Raw genomic sequence first — 18,709 nt, forward strand, 5'->3', positions numbered from 1 at the left:
GCTGACTTATGTAAGGTGGCAGGTTAATCAATGCGACAAACCGAAATCATTTGTACCAGATTATCTCTCCTTCCAAACTCTGACAGATGCTTAGTCCAGCTGGTAAAAAAAGTTTATAGGCAAGCTGGATCTAGGGTCTTCACACACTCTACAGTGTTGGCTACCAATACTTGTTTTAATGAGTCACGAATTGCCTGTTTATCTTCTGCTCCCTGCTGTTTCTGCATTTTCTCTTCCAGAACAATCCCAGAAACACATGCTGCTACAGACGCTAGAGCAATGTGTACAGGAATTTGAGCCAAATCATTACAAAGAACTTTTTTTTCTCTTTGGGATATTAAAAAGGGAAAGAATTACACATAGCCTAGCAAATCGTTAAGTCAGATGTTTTCTGTGACATGATCAATATGGCTTAGTGGAGAAAGTTGGAGATGTCTAAAACCTTAACAAGTCCATGAAATTACACTGTAATTGTTGGGTTTGTTGTTCATGTTCTGGCTCTGATAGTACTGTTCTCAACACTTTGCTTAATGATGTTACATTATGACAACACATGGCATCTATAGAGCAAGTCATCATGTTATCACATGGACCACATAAAGGACAGATGGACTGCCTGTCAGTCGAGATGAGACTTTGCAACTTTTAATAAAATAAAAATTTCAAAAGCCTAAATTTTAGAAAAGTTGGGGGTTGGAGCTGGTCATATAAATTAATTGACCAAACCATCACCTGCTTCAAAACTGCAGTATAAGCAATGTATAATGACCAGATTTAGTATATGAGTTATTTTTGTCACCTGGGTTGTATATAATTAATCTGTATGCCCTTGACTTTATTTTACATTTACATTTTATTAAATTTACATCTTTGTTTCTGTAAAACCAAAACCCAATACAAACATTCTGAGCGCATTTTCTAAACCTTTCTTTTTTGTCTTTAATATTTTCTTTATTTTCATTTTTAATGTTATTACAGTATCTAGACAGCATGGATACATAATAGAGGTGGAAAACTAGTGAAGGTTGTCATTATTTCCAAACAATCAGCTGGCTACTATATGCGCAATTCTTTCTTTTGTTTCACTTGTTAGTAGCCTTAATAGCAGATTTATAGATGATTCTTTTTCTTTTGAGTTAAAATCCGAATTATATGGAAGTTTTAGATCTCAAATAATGCAAGGGATAAAAAACAAAAACAAAAAAAAAAACAGCGTATGCTTTCAAATAAATATCTAACAAAGAACAGGAACACCAATGAAGCATCTATTGGTTTGTAACTGCTTGCATTAAAAGCATAGGCTTTTCACAAATAAAGCACACCATCGCCATATGTCAACTTGTGTTTTTTGTTGTTTTATCCCTTTCCATGAAATTTCTGTTACAGAATATATAGTATCTCTATAATTTCCAATAGTTAAAAAAAATGAATAAACATTTTTTTAACAGGAAAAATTGTATTTAAAAAGAGAAGTAAAATTACAATAAAAGAAACAACAAATTAAAAAACAAAACAAAATCAGTATCCTGTAGAGTTATAAAGAAACAATAATTAATGTACAGGGCAACATTTTCAAGGGGTCAAGGGGACTTCTGGGTTGTGTGTGTGGGGGGGCTGGCGTTTTAGGTGTGAGAAAATCAAGTAGTAGGTTATATGTAGAGGTGCAACAGGAAGTGTGTGTGTGTGGGGGGGGGGGGCAGAGGTTGAACAGCAGGTGTAAGTTTCCCACTCTTCCTCCCTTATTTTGTTTTTGTTTTGTTTTTTTTGTTCGAAGTTTGGGGCTCTCGAGGGCAGTAAAATTGGTAACGTCATGAAATGGGTGAGGGAACCGGTATGGGACACAGGGACCTCCTGTGTGGGAAAAGTAACATTGTGGTGATAGAATAGTCTGCAGGTAGCTGATATCTTTCTTGAGGTGGTGGTACAAGCACCTCGGAACCAATATATCAATGTCAAGTAGATCCTAGGTTATAGTGGATAATTTTTGCCTTCGAGGACCTGCAACCTGAGTAGTTTATGTGGTTATTGGATATTATGTTATTATTGTTTTATTTGTGTAGGTTTTTTAAGGAGTATGTTAATATTGTTGTTTTATATTTTCATTGTATGTCCAATAAACGGGCATTCGGCCATTTGGTGTCAGTTGGTGTCATTTTTAAGGTGGGATGGGTTGTATGGCAGAATGGTGGGCATGCGAGTATTTGTGAAGTTCTCCAGTCAAAAGAAATAGGAAGAAGAAAAAAGAAAAACATTTTGCAAACCATTAACAAAAAGTGAAGAGGACAGTACAGGTACAAGGAAAACATAAGGGGGCAAAAAGGGAGGGAAGAACCAGGTGGAGGTCAGAGGTGAATGAGTCAGATTTTTTTTATCAGCAACCCATATTTCCAGATAGTCCAAGGGTTACTCACTGGGATCATTTGAATGATTGAAAAGGGCCAATCGGTGTTCAGGGTTTTTTTTGTCATAATTTTAAACAGATGGATAAAATATATTGATATAACTATTACAGCACTTAAACCACCATTTCTGCTGACCATTGAGAGCTCTCATCAGAAAAACCAATATAAGGGTTTAGGGGGAAAGATATTCCTGAATTTTGGCATAAATTATAGGTCAATATTTGCAGAATAGAATGATTCAGTGATTATGTAAAAAAATTGCTATTCAGAATTTACCCTCCCTACCGGTAACCCCAAGTATGACTCACGGTTGCCGAGAAAAAAGCGATAACCTCGAGTCACACTCGAGGTGGGTAAACCCATAGAAGGTAATAGTAAATACAGCGCTTACCCAACCCGCCGGCGGCCTGCGCGGTCCATCGCTGCGATCCCTGTGTTCTTTCTTCTTCCTCCGGCCGGCTTCTGCATACGATGAGTCACCGGGGAGTTCCCAGTGACGTCGGTGCATGTGTACGTTGCCGGTGGGGCGGGAAATTCAAAATCCATTTGTATTGCATTCAATACAAAATAACTGTATTGAATGCAATACATTGGATTTATGTAAATTGGAACATTTATGTATCCTTGCAGCTAAGAAAAGTATTATGATAAAGTGGCTAGAACCGAGTGTCCCAACTCAATCTAATTACATACAATTTTTGCAAAAATTGATGTCTAATAATAAGACCGAGGCAATTCAGAATCCTGACACATCCTCAGAGGTTTTTTGACACATGGATGTCTTTTTTGAAGATACATTTTCCCCAAATCAGTTGGGAAATGTAATTGACCTTTTTCATCATACACCATGGTATGATCTTAGGGTTTTAGATGAAATTTGATTAGACTTTGGCCATAGCTCTGGTTAGCTATAGTCTGTGTTATTCTGTTATTTAAAGCATTGTCTACTGTTAATTTCACTCTTAGCTTAATTGCTTCCCTTTTTTCTCCCCTTTAAAAAAAAAAAAAAGGTACAGGAAAAACTATCAGACATATATAGATGTGTTTTTTTTTTTGTTTGATTGTTTTATTATGTCAATATGCATGGTTATACATTGTCCAATCTCTGGATATTCTTTGTTATGTTTATATTTGTTTCTATTTGCCTGTACCTAATAAAAAAGTATTTTCCAAAAAAAAGAGTCATTGAGTTGTTCCAATATCACCAACACAATTGGGTCATCTGAGTTGACCTTAAAATGGTATGCTTCCTTCTTGGTCAGCAACGTGGATACACCAAGTATCCCTGGGTGGAAAGGAATTGACCTCAAGATCTGCCCTAAAACCAGGTGATCCAAAAATTCTACATGAGCTACTTGTTGATAAAAAGAATATTATATTCCTGCCTCTGCACATAAAGCTGGGTCTGATGAAGCAGGTAAAGTTTTGCCAACTGATGGAGACTGTTTCAAGTACCTCATTTTGGCATTTCCTAGCTTGTCATTTGAAAAAACTTAAGGCCGGTGTGTTTGATTGTCCACAGATTCAGAAGCTCATCAAAGATGAACATTTCATCAGGACAATGTCAGAAGTCAGAAAGAATCCTTGGTTATCATTCAAAGCAATTGTCAAGGACTTTCTTGGAAACACATGAGCAAATAATTACAAAGAAATTGTCCAGAAACTCTTGGAGAGCTATAAAATGCTAGGTTGCAGTATGAGCATCAAGGTGCATTTTCTGCAAAGCCATCTTTCTAACTTTCCGGAAAACCTTGGTGCAGTCAGTGATGAGCAATGTGAACGATTCCACCAAGATTTGAAGGTCATGGAAGGATGGTATCAGGGTAGATGGGTACATTCAAGTTATTATTTCAATATTTTTTCATTGTATGTAAAATTTGTATGTTTTTTGACAAAAATGGAGAGTACCCTGTATCATAAAAACTGGATGTGATAGCAAAAAACTGGGGTGATTTCTATATTCACCACCCAAAAATTAGTAAAAAACAAGAAATGCGTTTCCCAGTATAATTACTATTATGCTTTGCAGTGAAGTGATAGTATTCACCCTACTCTCAATTTTTGATTTATCACTTATTATTGAAGTTGTAAGTGTAATCTTGTAGATATTGGACTATTTAAAGTGAACTGATGCTTAACATAGAAAACATATATATTGCAAGCAAGAATGCTAGTTTACTGAATACAGAATGATGTTTCTTGGTATTTTCACTGTATCAGTTCCTGGTACTCATAGTTCTGCATGCTGCACCTTAGAACCACGTTCTTTGTGTTTTTATTTGGAAAAGTGTGAACTCCTGACAAAAATATGAACTCGATTTGGTTGGAGCTCTAGTTCCGTGCCAATTTCCCTTTCTCCATTTTTAATAAAATATTACCTTTCTCCTATTTGTCACAGGTTTCAACTGAATATAACAAAAGCATCTTGTAAGTTTTAAATTTTAAAATAGAGATGGAAGTATCAAATGACAGTTTCAACTAAAAAACTGACTATCCTTTTTTAAACATTTATTAGTAATGTAGTATTGTGTATGTAAAAGTTGGACCAAGGTTCTTCCTGCTGCAACAGATGGGAAAAAACTTGAAGAAACATGGAAAACATGGAAAGTAACTACTATTGACTAACATTCTGAAATAGGAAGGTTTAAAAAATAAGGAGTACAATCCATCAACCACGAAGTTGTATTTTTGAAGACTACAGTTGGCTCCAAACCATGAAATCTCATTCTGTGGTTGCATCTTTCATGGCATCTCTGTAGGTCAGCAGCTTTGAATACACTGAATTGTATAAGGCCTCTTTGGCTGCATTGTTACAATAGAATAGAGTCAGCTTGGGGAAATAAAAGCAGAAATCACCCTGTGCTGCCCTGTCTACGGTGTTCAGCAGTTGATTTCAGGGCTCCCCACCAAGATGTCACTCCCTGACCAGTTGGCTTTAAAACAACTTAATTAACTGAAAGAAAAGCTATGTCTGAGCATGTTCGTGTTGCAAGAAAAAAGCCTTCATCTTTTCAGATTGCTCATGCTCTATCTTGTCGGAAATCTTGGGTTTTGAAATGAAACAACATTCCTTTCCTACAGAATTAGGTCCCTGACAACAAAATTTCCTGCATCAGGAAAACACAGGATTTAAGGAATTTTGTGAATTCCTTACAACCCACTCACCTGATTACTCCCACTCTTGCAGCAGGCAACAAAGCTATCAAGTTGTGATGTTTGTTTTGCAGCCATTTGTGTATGTTAGTGTTGTAATTATTGATTAGCTGTGACCACAGTGGCACTATTTGCTTTTCATTATTTGCCACACCAATGGGCTGATTTACTAACGCTTCGTACACACTTGCAATAACTATCATTGTAAACGAACGACTAACGACCAATCGTTCAATAATCGTAAACAAAAAAGGTGCACAATGACGCAGACGAACGAGTATTGTCGCTGTAAACGACTGACCGTCCTGGCGCATCTGATTAAGTGTCATTTACTAACCATTGTGTGTACAGTCGTTCAGTGATTGTGGATGGTTCTGCAGTACACTTTCTCCTTTACATGTCACTTCCTGAATCGTTCAAACGATCGTATTTAGCGTGTGTACATTATTGGTGGATTATATTTGAACGATTGTATTGTTACAACATGTACAGAATTTTGCACAATACAATCGTTCAAAATAATCATGCATAATCGTTAGTGTTCGTTTTCTAACAATATTTATTGCAAGTGTGTACTTAGCTTAAGAACAATGTATAGGTTCAGTATTCCATTATAAGCAGTTTGAATTATTCTTTCCCATATGTACTCTAATATCTGACTGTTACTTTTGACGCTTGTTTGAATGCAATGCAAAGTCTGAAAATGTATTTTTAGACAATAAACACAAAAAGCATTTAAACAAAGCAATGTTGGGCTGGCCATCCAAGGTAGATCAAATCTTGATGCAAATCTTATTACCGAGCATTAGAAATTTTATAAGTTGTATTTAAAAATGAATTCCTAATTATTAGTCGTCCTTTGCTAAACATGCGGAAATAAGAAAATATCACAATTAAAATTTCATGAGATGTTAATGTTCATCTATGTGAATTTTTCATGAATGGCATCTTTTTACAGCATTATGTTATCCACTACGTAACTATGTTATTATTTATATTATCTTAATAATGAACAGTATTTATATAGCACCAACATAATATGCAGCGCTGTACATTGAATAGGGGTTGCAAATGACAGACAGATACAGACATAAGCCTACTTACAATCTAAGTAGACATATGTTACTAATATGTCTACACTTTTAATATATTATGCTGTTGTGACTGCTTTCAACACTGCTGTGCAGAATCGTTTTCATATTTTTATATTTTTGTCTAATTTTCACCACTTTTTTATCTTGTGAACTTCACTCAAGAGTAAGTACATAATGGGCTAGTAACCACAGCCCTTTTAGATAAATGTAGCTAAAAATAATACTATATAATGATGTTAAATGTAACAAGTTGATTATTTGAACACCATAAATACCAACCATATTTACCACTGAGGAATGTGGCAAGCATTATTTGTCTTCTGACCTTAAAAACATATTGTCTAATGGACTTTAGTGGAGAATTGGAAGCAGGCATTTCTGCACACAATACACCGGCATAATTCACTTCTGACACCATCATTGAAAACACCAATTTATTTATCTATATAGGCATAGTGATGTTTAAAATGTCGGTCCACAAGTGCAGAGGCAGGGTTGGGCTTTCTAAATAGACAGTCCAGCATGATCATTAAAGAATGCCATTAAACCTTATTAAATATTTTTCTGTAGAGATTTTGACAAATAAAGAATATGACATATCATATAAGTGTATCCTGGCTTAAGCCTTATATGTTAAACTGATTAAAAAACAGCAGTTTTCTTCTTTATTGAATAATGCTAGGCATTGTCTCCTCCAGACATACAGGTAAATATGACAGACACCGCAGTAGCACTGGGAAAGTTGACACACAGAGGGTAATGATTGTCCCATAGTCAGGACTATGATACAACAGTCACCTTTGACATGACAGGCTGAATAGGAGTTTGTTTTCTGATTTTCATGGTCCAAGCCTGGGCCATACAAAGTAAATACCGGTAAACAGACATTGCTGGGTTCAAAGAAGACATGGACAACTTTCATCCCTCCCCCAATTCTAGAAAGAATGTAAAGACAGAGTTCACATGTGAACCAATCTGTTTGAGATCTTTGAAGTAATATGGACTAAGAGAAAATTAAAAAGGTGTGAAAAGTGGTGGGGTAAAAAGTTAAATATTAATTCGTCAGAACAGTGGCACCTCTAAATACTGAAAACAATTATTTGACTTTACTGATAAAGAACACTGTAAAACTTAAATGAATCAAACCCTTCATCACAAGTACATCCACGGGTCCTCAAGGAGCTGAGCTTGGTTATTTCAAAGCCAATATTTCTATTTTTAGAGACTCTTTAGTCACTGGCAAGGTACCAATGGATTGACGTAAGGCCAATGTGGTTCCTATCTTTAAAAAGGGAGCAAAGTAATTAACAGGTAACAACAGACCGGTTAGTTTAACGTCCATAGTTGGAAAGGTCCTAGAGAGTTTGATAAAGAACCACATAGAGGAGTTTTTGGTGGAAAATAATATTGTAAGTAATAGTCAGCATGGCTTCAAGAAAGACCAAAGTTGTCAAACAAATTGACTCTCTTTTTATAAGGAACTAAGTAAACAGGTAGACAGAAGAGCAGCAGTTGATATAATGTACTTGGACTTTGCTAAAGCATTTGTTGCAAATGACATTTACTAAAGTTGCAAATGACATTTACTATAGATAAATGTAAAGTTATGCACTTGGGAGCTAACAACATGCATGCTTCATACTGTCTAGGGGGAATACATTTGGAGGAGTCAGAAATGGAAAAGGATCTGGGGGTTCTGGTAGATCATAGACCTAATAACAGCATGCAATGCCAGGCTGCAAAGTCTAAAGCTAGTAAAGTACTTTCCTGTATTAAAAGAGGAATAGACTGCAGAGATGGAGACATAATCCTGCCCCTGTACAAAGCATTGGTCAGATCACATCTGGAATATGCAGTCCAGTTTTGGGTGCCAGTTCACAAAAAGGACATTGTGGAATTGGAGGGAGTGCAGAGAAGGGCAACTAAACTAATAAAAGGAATGGAGGAGCTCAGCTATGAGGGGAGATTAGCTGAACTGAATCTATTCTCCCTTGAGAAGAGACGTATAAGGGGGGATATGATCTCCCTGTATAAATAAATAAACGGTCCATATAGAGAACTCTCTTCCTAATTATTCAGTTTGAGATCATTACATAAAACAAGAGGGCACTCTTTGCGTCTGGAGGAAAAGAAGTTTAAGCTCCGGATACGGAAGGGATTCTTCACTGTAAGGTCTGTGAAAATGTGGAATCGGTTCCCTCAGGAAGTAGTTTCAGCAACTACTATAGATTGCTTTAGGAAAAAGCTGGATGTTTCTCTAGAAGCACAGACTATAACTGGTTATTAGGGATTTAAAGCAAAGATAACGGAGACTGTTGATCCAGGGAACATCCAATACCCTCATGGAATCAGTAAGGAATTTTTTTCCCCTGTTGAAGCAAGTTGTACCAGAGTTTTTTTTTTGCCCTCCTCCGGACCCACTACGTCCATAGGATTTTATATCTGGGATATGTTTATTTCCTTAGTGGTTGAACTTGATGGACTTCTGTCTTTTTTCAACCTGAACTACTATGTAACTATGTAACAATTGTTTTAGCTAATGCTTTATGGTTAGTGCTGAGCTGAATCTCCAAATTTCTTTGCATTAAAATTTTGTGGACATCTGGCAGGATATATTGGGCCTGATTTATTAAAGCTCTCCAAGACTGGAGAAGATACACTTTTATCAGTTGAGCTTGGTGATCCAGCAAACCTGGAATGGATTTCTTAAAAGTCATTTGCTATTTGTTAACAACTGTTTTAAATCCCAGACCAGTTCCATTCCAGGTTTTCTGGACCACCCAGCTTCACTGATAAAAGTGTATCCTCTCCAGCCTTGGAGAACTTTAATAAATCAGGGCTATTGGGGTTAAAGAACAATATATTTTTAGGGCTTCTCAGCAAACTACTGTCAAAAATTGGGTATTACCGGTAAGAGTTGGCACTGCCATGTTCCCAGTAGGAAGATGGTCTTTTAATGAAGCTTGAAAGGCCACATTGAAAATATACATTTGTTTAAAAATAACATGCTTGGGTAATATGACATATCATTTCAGTTGCTTAGAGATCCATGTCTGTCAGTTGCAGAATGTATTGTCATTCTTAGCACTGCGGTGCAATGTGTGCATTCTGGGTGATTAATAAAAATACACTTCTAAATTGGATAACCCAATATTATTTTAACACCTCTATTGTTTTCAGAGGCAAAGAACCAGGTATAGTTTTCAGCTTTCTGTTTAAAATATGCTTGTTCTGTGTTAGTGAATGTCCACCACAGCTAGCCCTCTGCTGACATCGGGTTGTGGCTCTACTGGAGTGCCCCTTGCTGCAAAGATGTAGTAGTGGAGCCCAGTGAGAGAGAACAAAGGGTTCAGTGGCAGGACAGCAATCTGTCATGTAGAAAAGCCAGCCTTCAAAGCAAGTGTAGGGAACACAATGACATGCAGCCTTTACTTTTCAAACCATGACTTTGAAGCACCTTGCAGAAGCCTGACTATACACTCTATGATGGACCACCTGCCAAGAGATGTGTAGCTTACTGAACTCTCTCAGCTCTGCGTGAACGATTTTAGATGGCTATGTATCAGATCAAGCTGTATGCTAAGATAAAGCTTAACAGAAAAGATTTATAACTATAAAATGGCTTTCTTTAAAACCTGGCAGCATTTGAAGATAAAGGTTACATACTGAACAGGTCAACAAATCTATCAATAGGTTAAATATTTAACCCATATATGGTTATGGCACTTCATTTTGATATAATATATATATACAATTCTAGGCAAGCAGGCATTGTCTGTTTAACCTAATAATTAACTTATCTGGCTGCTCACAGTTAGGTATTGTAAGTACACTTTAAAGCAAGATGTACATATCAAACAGCATCAACTGACTCTTCTCTCCACCGTGCGCACCAGCATCTTTTCATGGTCCTCTGGTCCTCTTTCAGGTACTTGATCTTTGGTCATCTTGATTTTTCAGGTTGCAATGATGTAATATTTTATCCCAGGTATGCCTGGTATCCTTCATTGAGCTGTGCATAAGCAGCTCAGTTTACTTCCACTTCCACTTCTAATAAATTATCACCAAAAAAAACACATAGGCAGTGAAAATCAGTGTTAAGTGAATTGATTTTTGCCATCCATCTTTGTCAAAATGTATACGTTTATATACATCCTAAGAAATGAAGATCAATTCCCCAATAACACGATAAAAAGAACAGCTCATGCTGCAATAGTCAGCATAAATATATAAAGATTTCCTCTGCAATGTTTCTTTTTTACTAGATGTCTTCATTTTGATCAGTATCATTCTATTTATTTCATCATAGCCCAGGCTGTCCTTGACCTGCTCCAGCCTGTGAGAAAAATAAGAACATGGTCATCACATGGATATATGGTCATCACCCTGATACTCTTCCATTTTCTTCCTAGGCATCATTTTTGTGTTCTACTTCTTCCTCTCACAACCCAGTCCTGCTGTACAGGGAATACAACTATTTACAGTACTGATGCAGATTCCTACATTGGTGTCTCCCACCCACTGGTGTCTCCCACCCATAAACAGTATTTTCACCAAATCCAAAGTGTGCATGTCCCTATTCCAGAAGGTGTGAGGTGCTTTAAGATTGCCATTCAACCATTATAGTAATCATTCTTTCTTCCTATTTCTGACATCCACCGACAGGTAAGCACATCATCCACCCAGTAACTGATGTCCCCTCAGGAAGGGTGCTCAGCACCCTCTTAGTCTGCCCAATAACTTTCTGACCTGAAAAAATAGACATCGGCCAGGACGCAACAAAAAAAATTTCCCTATTTCTCATATACATTTATATTATATTGCAGTGCATTTTTTATTAGACAATGTATACACTAGCTACTATTCATAATACTCTCCTTCCATTTACCAATCTTGTAAACAGAGCTGAACTCCTTTAATGATACCATATGAAAACATATTACAGAACATAATCTTTTGCATGGGATTTACACTTTACATGTAATATACATTTCCCTATGTTCTCTCAATGCTCTTTAATTACATGTTTCCATCTTTAGTTACCTTTCAAGTACATTCACCTGTCTCAATTTAAAAAGAATGAATAAACAAGTACTTTAGTTTAATGCATTCATGTTTATAAGAAATTAGTTACTTTGGTCACACAAAAGCTAAGAGTCTGAAATTTTTATGTGGTGCTACTTAATTCTGAAAAAAACTGTTTTGTATTCTTTATCATTCTTTTTTTTATATAGAAATATATTGAATATATAGAAAGATATATGTAATACAATGGTAACCCTGTACTTTTGTAGCATCCCATTTATTCAGCACCATCAGCTAAATTTATGTTACTGTAGACAAAATAAATATGTGATGTAGCCTAATGCCTTTGCAAATTGTTTTCTATAATATTTATAGTTAGATACTTTTTTTAGCTTATCATAAAAAAGATCATAGAAAGAAGTGTGTGCAAATTTGGGGAGGAAAACATAAATTAGGGGTTAGAAATAAATACATTTTTATGTACAATATAAGTTTGATGATTGTCCATTTTTAGAATAGAAGACACTAAGCTTCGTAGGTTACCCAAGACTTATTGGATTTTGCAAAACATCAGCTATCTGTCTCTCATAACTGTTGATGACCCTATTTTTTTTGTTGGCCCAAAGCAAATGCCATTTGTACCCTTGTTAAAATGGCCCTGCATAACAGACTCCTGATGCTAATCAGTAATTGCATCCTCTATGGCATGTGATTTTAGTGGAAGGTGCAAAATGTTTCAATACTGCCAATCCAAGCAGCAATCATTCAGATTTACTATTACTAGCACCCCCTGCTGACTTCCACAGTCCAGAAGGTTGCCGCCAGCCGCACTCATCATCCTGAATTATCATGCGTGTCTGTTTTGGTATGGCAGCTCTGCACAGCAGTTAATGGCAAGAAGATTTATTGCTTTTTTTGACAATCTGTTATCTGCTAACTGAGCATGACACGTCTGGGATTATGAGTTTTCGACCTGACATCAAGCAGTAGAACAATACCATTTCTTAATGAAGGGCTGGCAGTTGTGCACTCTTCTCTGAAATGCCCATGGACCTAAAATCTTGATAACCAGGAGGTCCCTGTAACACCCCTAAAATATTACTGAAAAATAAATATGCCTTCACATAAAATCAATATGCTGATTAACTGGCAATAAGGAGGAAGGCAGCCCACCTTGTCAGCTGGCATAGAATTGTAAGAAAAAAGGTAGTTTATTTTATCCTTATTGACCTGTTGGGAACAACTGATCAAAATGAAATAAATATGAATTACTGGTGTGTCTAAAGCATTTCATGTGGTGAAAACAAACTAGGATTTTAGCTGACTGCTGAGAATAGACCAGATCACCCGCATATCCTTTGCAGATTCATTTATCTTCATTTAACGTCTGCATGGTAGCTTAGTAATTAGGAGCTTTACTATACATTCTAAATCAATGTTTTATAATAATTATCATTATGAAATATAATATATTCCTAATAACTCTAAATCCACACTTGTGGCTGGTTTATTGGAGCATTGCAAAAAATGATGATAGGTAAAAAGAAGAAGAATACAGAGACCAAATTATTTTAAATTTATAAACCTGAATTGGATTGGATAGTACTTTGCATGCAACCTTTTCTCTTTATACTGGCTCACAGGTAATTCTATCATTAGTTCGCTATGCTAGTTCAAAAGCTGTAGCAAGGAAGAGGGAACATAGGGCATGGTATATCACTGAGAATGCCAGCCTTGATACATGGTGTTAAGGTATGTTATATACCAGTATTCTGATATAAACCTATAAACCTAGAAGAACATAGTGTGCCATATTTTTGGAGTACTCTGCTGGCATTAATCAAGAATTTTATTCAAAAAAGTCATAAATATTGTAACAGAAGCCAGTGCAGCTGCTATAGGGCCTGGGAGTTGTAGTTCACAGAATGTAGAGGAAAATTAAACATACAAAATCTGTGTGAATTTAAGGATAATATAGATCCAATACTGTATCAGGGTTTGAGAAGCTGTTTTTTATAGTGACCCTGTCCTCTTGTAAAATACCAATATTCAAGTCATGCAGAATAAGTTGTTAGTCACAGCTCTCCCTTGTTTACTTTGTGCAGCAAGCAGCATTTGTTTAGGTTCTAGAATAACATACTGGTATAGAAATGTAGATGCCCACTACTTGACTTATTTTAATAAATCACCACCTAAGAGTTTTCACATATCGTAAGTGTGCCCAATCCCATTATTATTATTAACTTGTATTTATATAGCACTGACATATCATGCAGCACTTTACAAATTCCATAGTCATTTCACTAACTGTAATGTCCCTATTATAGTCATGTGTAAACAACACCATTGTTAAGGGGAAGCAAATTAATCTACCTGAATATTTTTGGGATGAGGGAAGAAACCAGTCCAGAGGACACCCACACAAACAGGGGGGGTACATACCAACTCCTTGCAGATTGTGTCCTGGTAGAGATTTAACCCTGGGACCCCAGTGCTAGGAAGGCATGAGTGCTAGCCACTGACCCAACCACGCTGCCCATTACTGGATATATACTTTGTATGGTTTATAAAGGGTTTTTACATTTTAACTTACATGTTGTATACATGGATAAATTATCTGCATAGTTCATGGTCCCTTGCTTCTCTGGTCTGCTGGCAACTGCTCCCCCAGTAGGGCTGTGTGCATCTTCATAGCCATTATCTGCTACATTAGGAGATATTGAGTGAGTTTTTTATTATCAATTATATATATTACATTTTGATGACCAGTATTATTGTTAAAAAATCGTTTATACTATTTCATGTATTTTGTTCCGTAATACTCATTTGTTCAATAATACTCATTCCTGTGGAAGCAGCCCTAGTGCTGCAAAACGGGTCAAATGAAAGAAAATTCTTCCCCCCCTTCTACTGGGGAAAATACTCCTGAGAGATATGTTGTAGGGGTTGAAATATTGTATTTTTGAGACTTTTAAAAGTTTAAAGAATTGATTGTGAAACACAATACGTTGCTATTTTGTTTTTATTAAATGTGTGCTGTTTGTAGTTTTTTAATACAGAATAAAATTTCTGCTGTAATCACATTACCCTCAAAACACAGTCTTACCCGATGAAGCGGAGTGAAAAGTCTGTGAAAAGTGTAGGGTCATTTGCCAATACTTTTAGAATATGAAGGTTAAATCACTCCTTATTTAATAATCAAAATTGCAAATCACTAATTTAGACTGGGATCATATTTGTCTTTCTCCAGCATGGATTACCCCAATGCACGGTTCTGCACAAGAGCCTGTGTGGATTAGAGCATTAAGGTGCCATATAAAATAGTAAAATAATTAGCTAAGAATAAACTAAGGTTAGGCACAACTGTATTTTTCCATGTGTTGCATTACAAAAAAGAGTCAGGCACAGCATGGGCTGTGCAGGGTGCATTGACAACCCATTCAAACTAACATAGGAGCATTAGCCCATCACAAAGGATGCCTTATAGTTTTCTAAACATGCAGTTCTGTGTGTAAAGAATAATGCAAATTTAAAACTGCAGCAAAGTCTAAAAATGTCCACACTTCTACTTGTGAATAAGTTCATCTGATGTTGGCCAATAAAGAAATACCAGTTTTTTTCCCACCTGGGACTTAAGCTATAGCTTTAAGTCAGAATCAGTAGGACTGTTATTTACCCCCTTTTTCGCTGTGAACCATGTATGCTTATTTGAATTTACTGAGCAACTTCTAAAAATGTTTTTATGAAAGAATAAGAAACTTTTTTAATTAGGTCCACTTTATTGAAAAATGCTGGGGAGTCCTGTAGTGTGTGCTTGCTGTGAACTGTTGCTTCTATTTTTATCTGTTTTTCGTACTCAAAAATGAATTGAGATGTTTGCCGTTTGTTCTTTTTTTTTTTTTTTTTTTGATGAACAATATACAGTTGCATAGAGTAAATACAGCTTGACAAATTGCAATTTGTGCGTGTTCATTTCAGGCAACAAAATGTGAATATTTTAAAGGAATCAATTCTTTTCTATACCTACAGTATATGTCAGTACTATAAAATGTATCATTTTAATTTAATTTTTCTTTTTACATTTAGAACATGGCAAACTTCAAACAATTTCCCCAGGTTGTCATCCCATGACTGAATGACACAAAGGAGCGACTGCCCTTTTCCTAAGAGAGACCATATTTTTCTCTCCGTATTTATAGTCAGTCGTGCAAAGGCTCCCAGCAAACATGTAGAGTGGCAGACTTTCAGATAACAAGCACTAGGCAAAATATGTGTCATTATTTTTTTTTTAATTTAGAGTTTATAAAAATATATATCTTTTTATAAATCTATCTATAAAACTGTTTATATAGATAGAAATAAAAAAGATATGCTCGAAAACTAATTATACATTCCCTTTATTTAGGTTAACATTAATGCGTACATAAAAGACATGTGAAATGCTGCTGTCATGACATAAAGCTGAATTAGAATGTCTTCTTTTCACTAACAGATCATTAAGCATCTTGGATGAGTCTGTTTTCACACCACTCAAGCCTTCACAGGGGAATAATGTGTAGACTCCTTATTGCCAGAACCATTTTTCACCCAATTTGCTTTCAAATGATGACTAACCTCAGGTCTTCCCACTGAGAGGGGTTTAAGCAATGATTAATGAGAAGTGTTTTACCTTCTCCACCAGAGAGGAAAGTCTCATCTGCCGTGAACACAGGTAAAGCACGCCAGAACACAGCTCGTGTGACTGTCCTTTTCTGTTATTGATATTTTATTTCCAGACATTAATTCATGCAATTCTGGGAGATGTCTAATAGGCAGAATAACAAATTGTTAAAGAACAAATTTATTTCTTGTGTTATTTTCCTTATCTTTTGTTATCTAAAATAAATAATATAATTTATTACATAGATATCAATGCAGTTTTTTTTAGGATTCACTCTTAGTTGCTTTGAAAATAACTCAAACATAAAGGATGTAAGAGGAAAATATTAACTGCTTCAGAATATATAATATGTTGGGGTCAATTCTATCATACTTTTAAAAAACCTTTTTATTTGGCTTTGAAGTGAATAGGACAGGATTACAATCCCTCTTGGGTTTTAATGCCATCTGGTGCTTTTAAAAAAATGTACTGTTTGGCTGACAACAGTTTGACCAGACAGGATGTGAGGATAAATCTCCAACAGCAACATGGAGAAATACATTTTTATTTCAGTAGATTTCATTTACATGTATTTAGAGGTCATTTACACCGCTGCTCCACAAAGGCAATGCATGTGCCTGATACATAAAAAAAAAACTGCAATATATTTTAAACTTGTACAACACATACTAAAAAAATGATTTGGCTTAAGACACATTTTAAAGCTGAAGTTTAATCTGTTTGTATTTTTTTTTATACTTTGCTATTCTTGGTTTCTCCTTTTACCCATTGCCAACATGTTAGTGAAATAAATCCTCACTGTTTTCATTACAGAAACTTATTTTAGACCAGTGACCTAATTACTAGAACTCTGGGTTCTTCCACGCAATGGGATGGAGGGGGCCAGAAACTGAGCATTTACAATTAACTGAAATCAAGTGAATAATAGGGATTGGATGGGGAGAAATGGCCTAAATGATGTTCCTGGCTCTATCTGATCTGCTGAAGTGGTGTGCAGTGAAATCTGAATAAGCAATTTTAGTGTGGGAGAGAGAATACATAAACTGTGAAAATCTGTGAAAGACAGAAAATTAGGCTGGATTTCAGCTTTGATTGCATATAATTATTTAGAAAAAGTTTAGATTTATTTTCCTTTCAAGCAAAATCTTTATTCTACGAGTAAACAATATTGTTCAAGACAATGTACCCTTGATAGTGTAATATGAGTTTTCTAAATAAACTGTTTTAGTTGGGACAATACAGAGTTCCATTCAGAAAGAGAGAGTCTGAAGGCAAACAGTAATACTCTTAGATACATTAACAGCAAAACCAGAAAAAGACCAAATTGTCCATTATTCTGCCCTCCTCATTATTGTTTGGATTTTTTTTCTTTTAACTTTGTTTTCTGAGTATAGATCTATGTTTGTTCCAAGTATGTTGTATTTGATTTTATCTGATTGATACTTGTAACAGGCTCCCAGCAGAGACATTGGGCCTAATTTATTAAAGCTCTCTGAGACTGGAAAGGATTGACTATAAAAGGAGAACCTGGAGGATCCAGTTATTAATAATGTACTGCATACATTTTTAGATGTATACAGTATTGCCTTGTGGTTTTATTAAAGAATTGTAGATCTAGAGGCAGGGTAAAAAAATACAAAAATAAAAACTTCCTGTATGTTCAATGCTCCCTTCTGCTCCTCCTCCCCTGGCTGCTATGTCAAGTTTTATTGAGGGTAGAGGGGCTGTGAGCAGGAAATTTGCTAACATATTTGCCATAAAGCCGAAGCTTGGATTGGGAGCAAATATTCTACACACAGCCTACACACAGAGAGAAAAAAGAATGCCAGAAGAGTTTCTGTTTGGAGGTTTACTTCCAAACACAGCTTTAACATTTATTGTTTAGACAAACTGAGGCTATGTTCACTAGCAACACTGGTTCTACGTTATTTTTTAACATTCCCTAAGTCTGAATTAATTTCACAGAAAAAACATGTGATCCTAGTATTTACACAAATTGTAAAGGCTTAGATTTTAGCCATCAACTCCTAAGCAACCCCAGCCAAAGGGATTTTCATTTTTAGCTATATAGTTTTCAAAACTGTTTAACACCTAAACAGTATGCAGCTATGCAGCTCTCCCAGATTAAAGTATTTTGTTCTTTTGATTTGATTATGATGGGTCACTTGCTCCAAAATTGTCTTTTGTACATTATTTTGGCCACCAGTAGTTAGCACTGTGTTCTCATAAAAAGTGTGTAACAAACTCTAATAATGTCTCAGAAGGCAAGAGTTTGTTATACGCTTTAAATGAAGACACAGCACCATCTAGTGTTGTGACCTGAGTTTGTGACGATTTGGTTTATACCAATCTATAATATAAATTATTGATTGGTA

At 35.8% G+C, this 18,709-nt stretch overlaps 1 long non-coding RNA gene across 4 annotated transcripts in view; it reads left to right on the forward strand.

The window, feature by feature from the left end:
* The window catches only part of LOC140328982 (uncharacterized), a 119,723-nt gene that overhangs the window by 98,857 nt on the left and 2,157 nt on the right, over positions 1–18,709 (forward strand). For 3 of the 4 annotated variants that reach the window (XR_011920379.1, XR_011920377.1, XR_011920378.1), the window contains exon 3: positions 16,167–16,572. This is a non-coding gene — a long non-coding RNA (uncharacterized lncRNA). Of the gene's footprint in view, positions 1–16,166; positions 16,573–18,709 lie in introns of those variants that run through there. The other variant, XR_011920380.1, reaches the window with a different exon arrangement.

This window comes from Pyxicephalus adspersus, chromosome 4 (genome assembly GCF_032062135.1).
Source record: "Pyxicephalus adspersus chromosome 4, UCB_Pads_2.0, whole genome shotgun sequence".
NCBI lineage: Eukaryota > Metazoa > Chordata > Amphibia > Anura > Pyxicephalidae > Pyxicephalus > Pyxicephalus adspersus.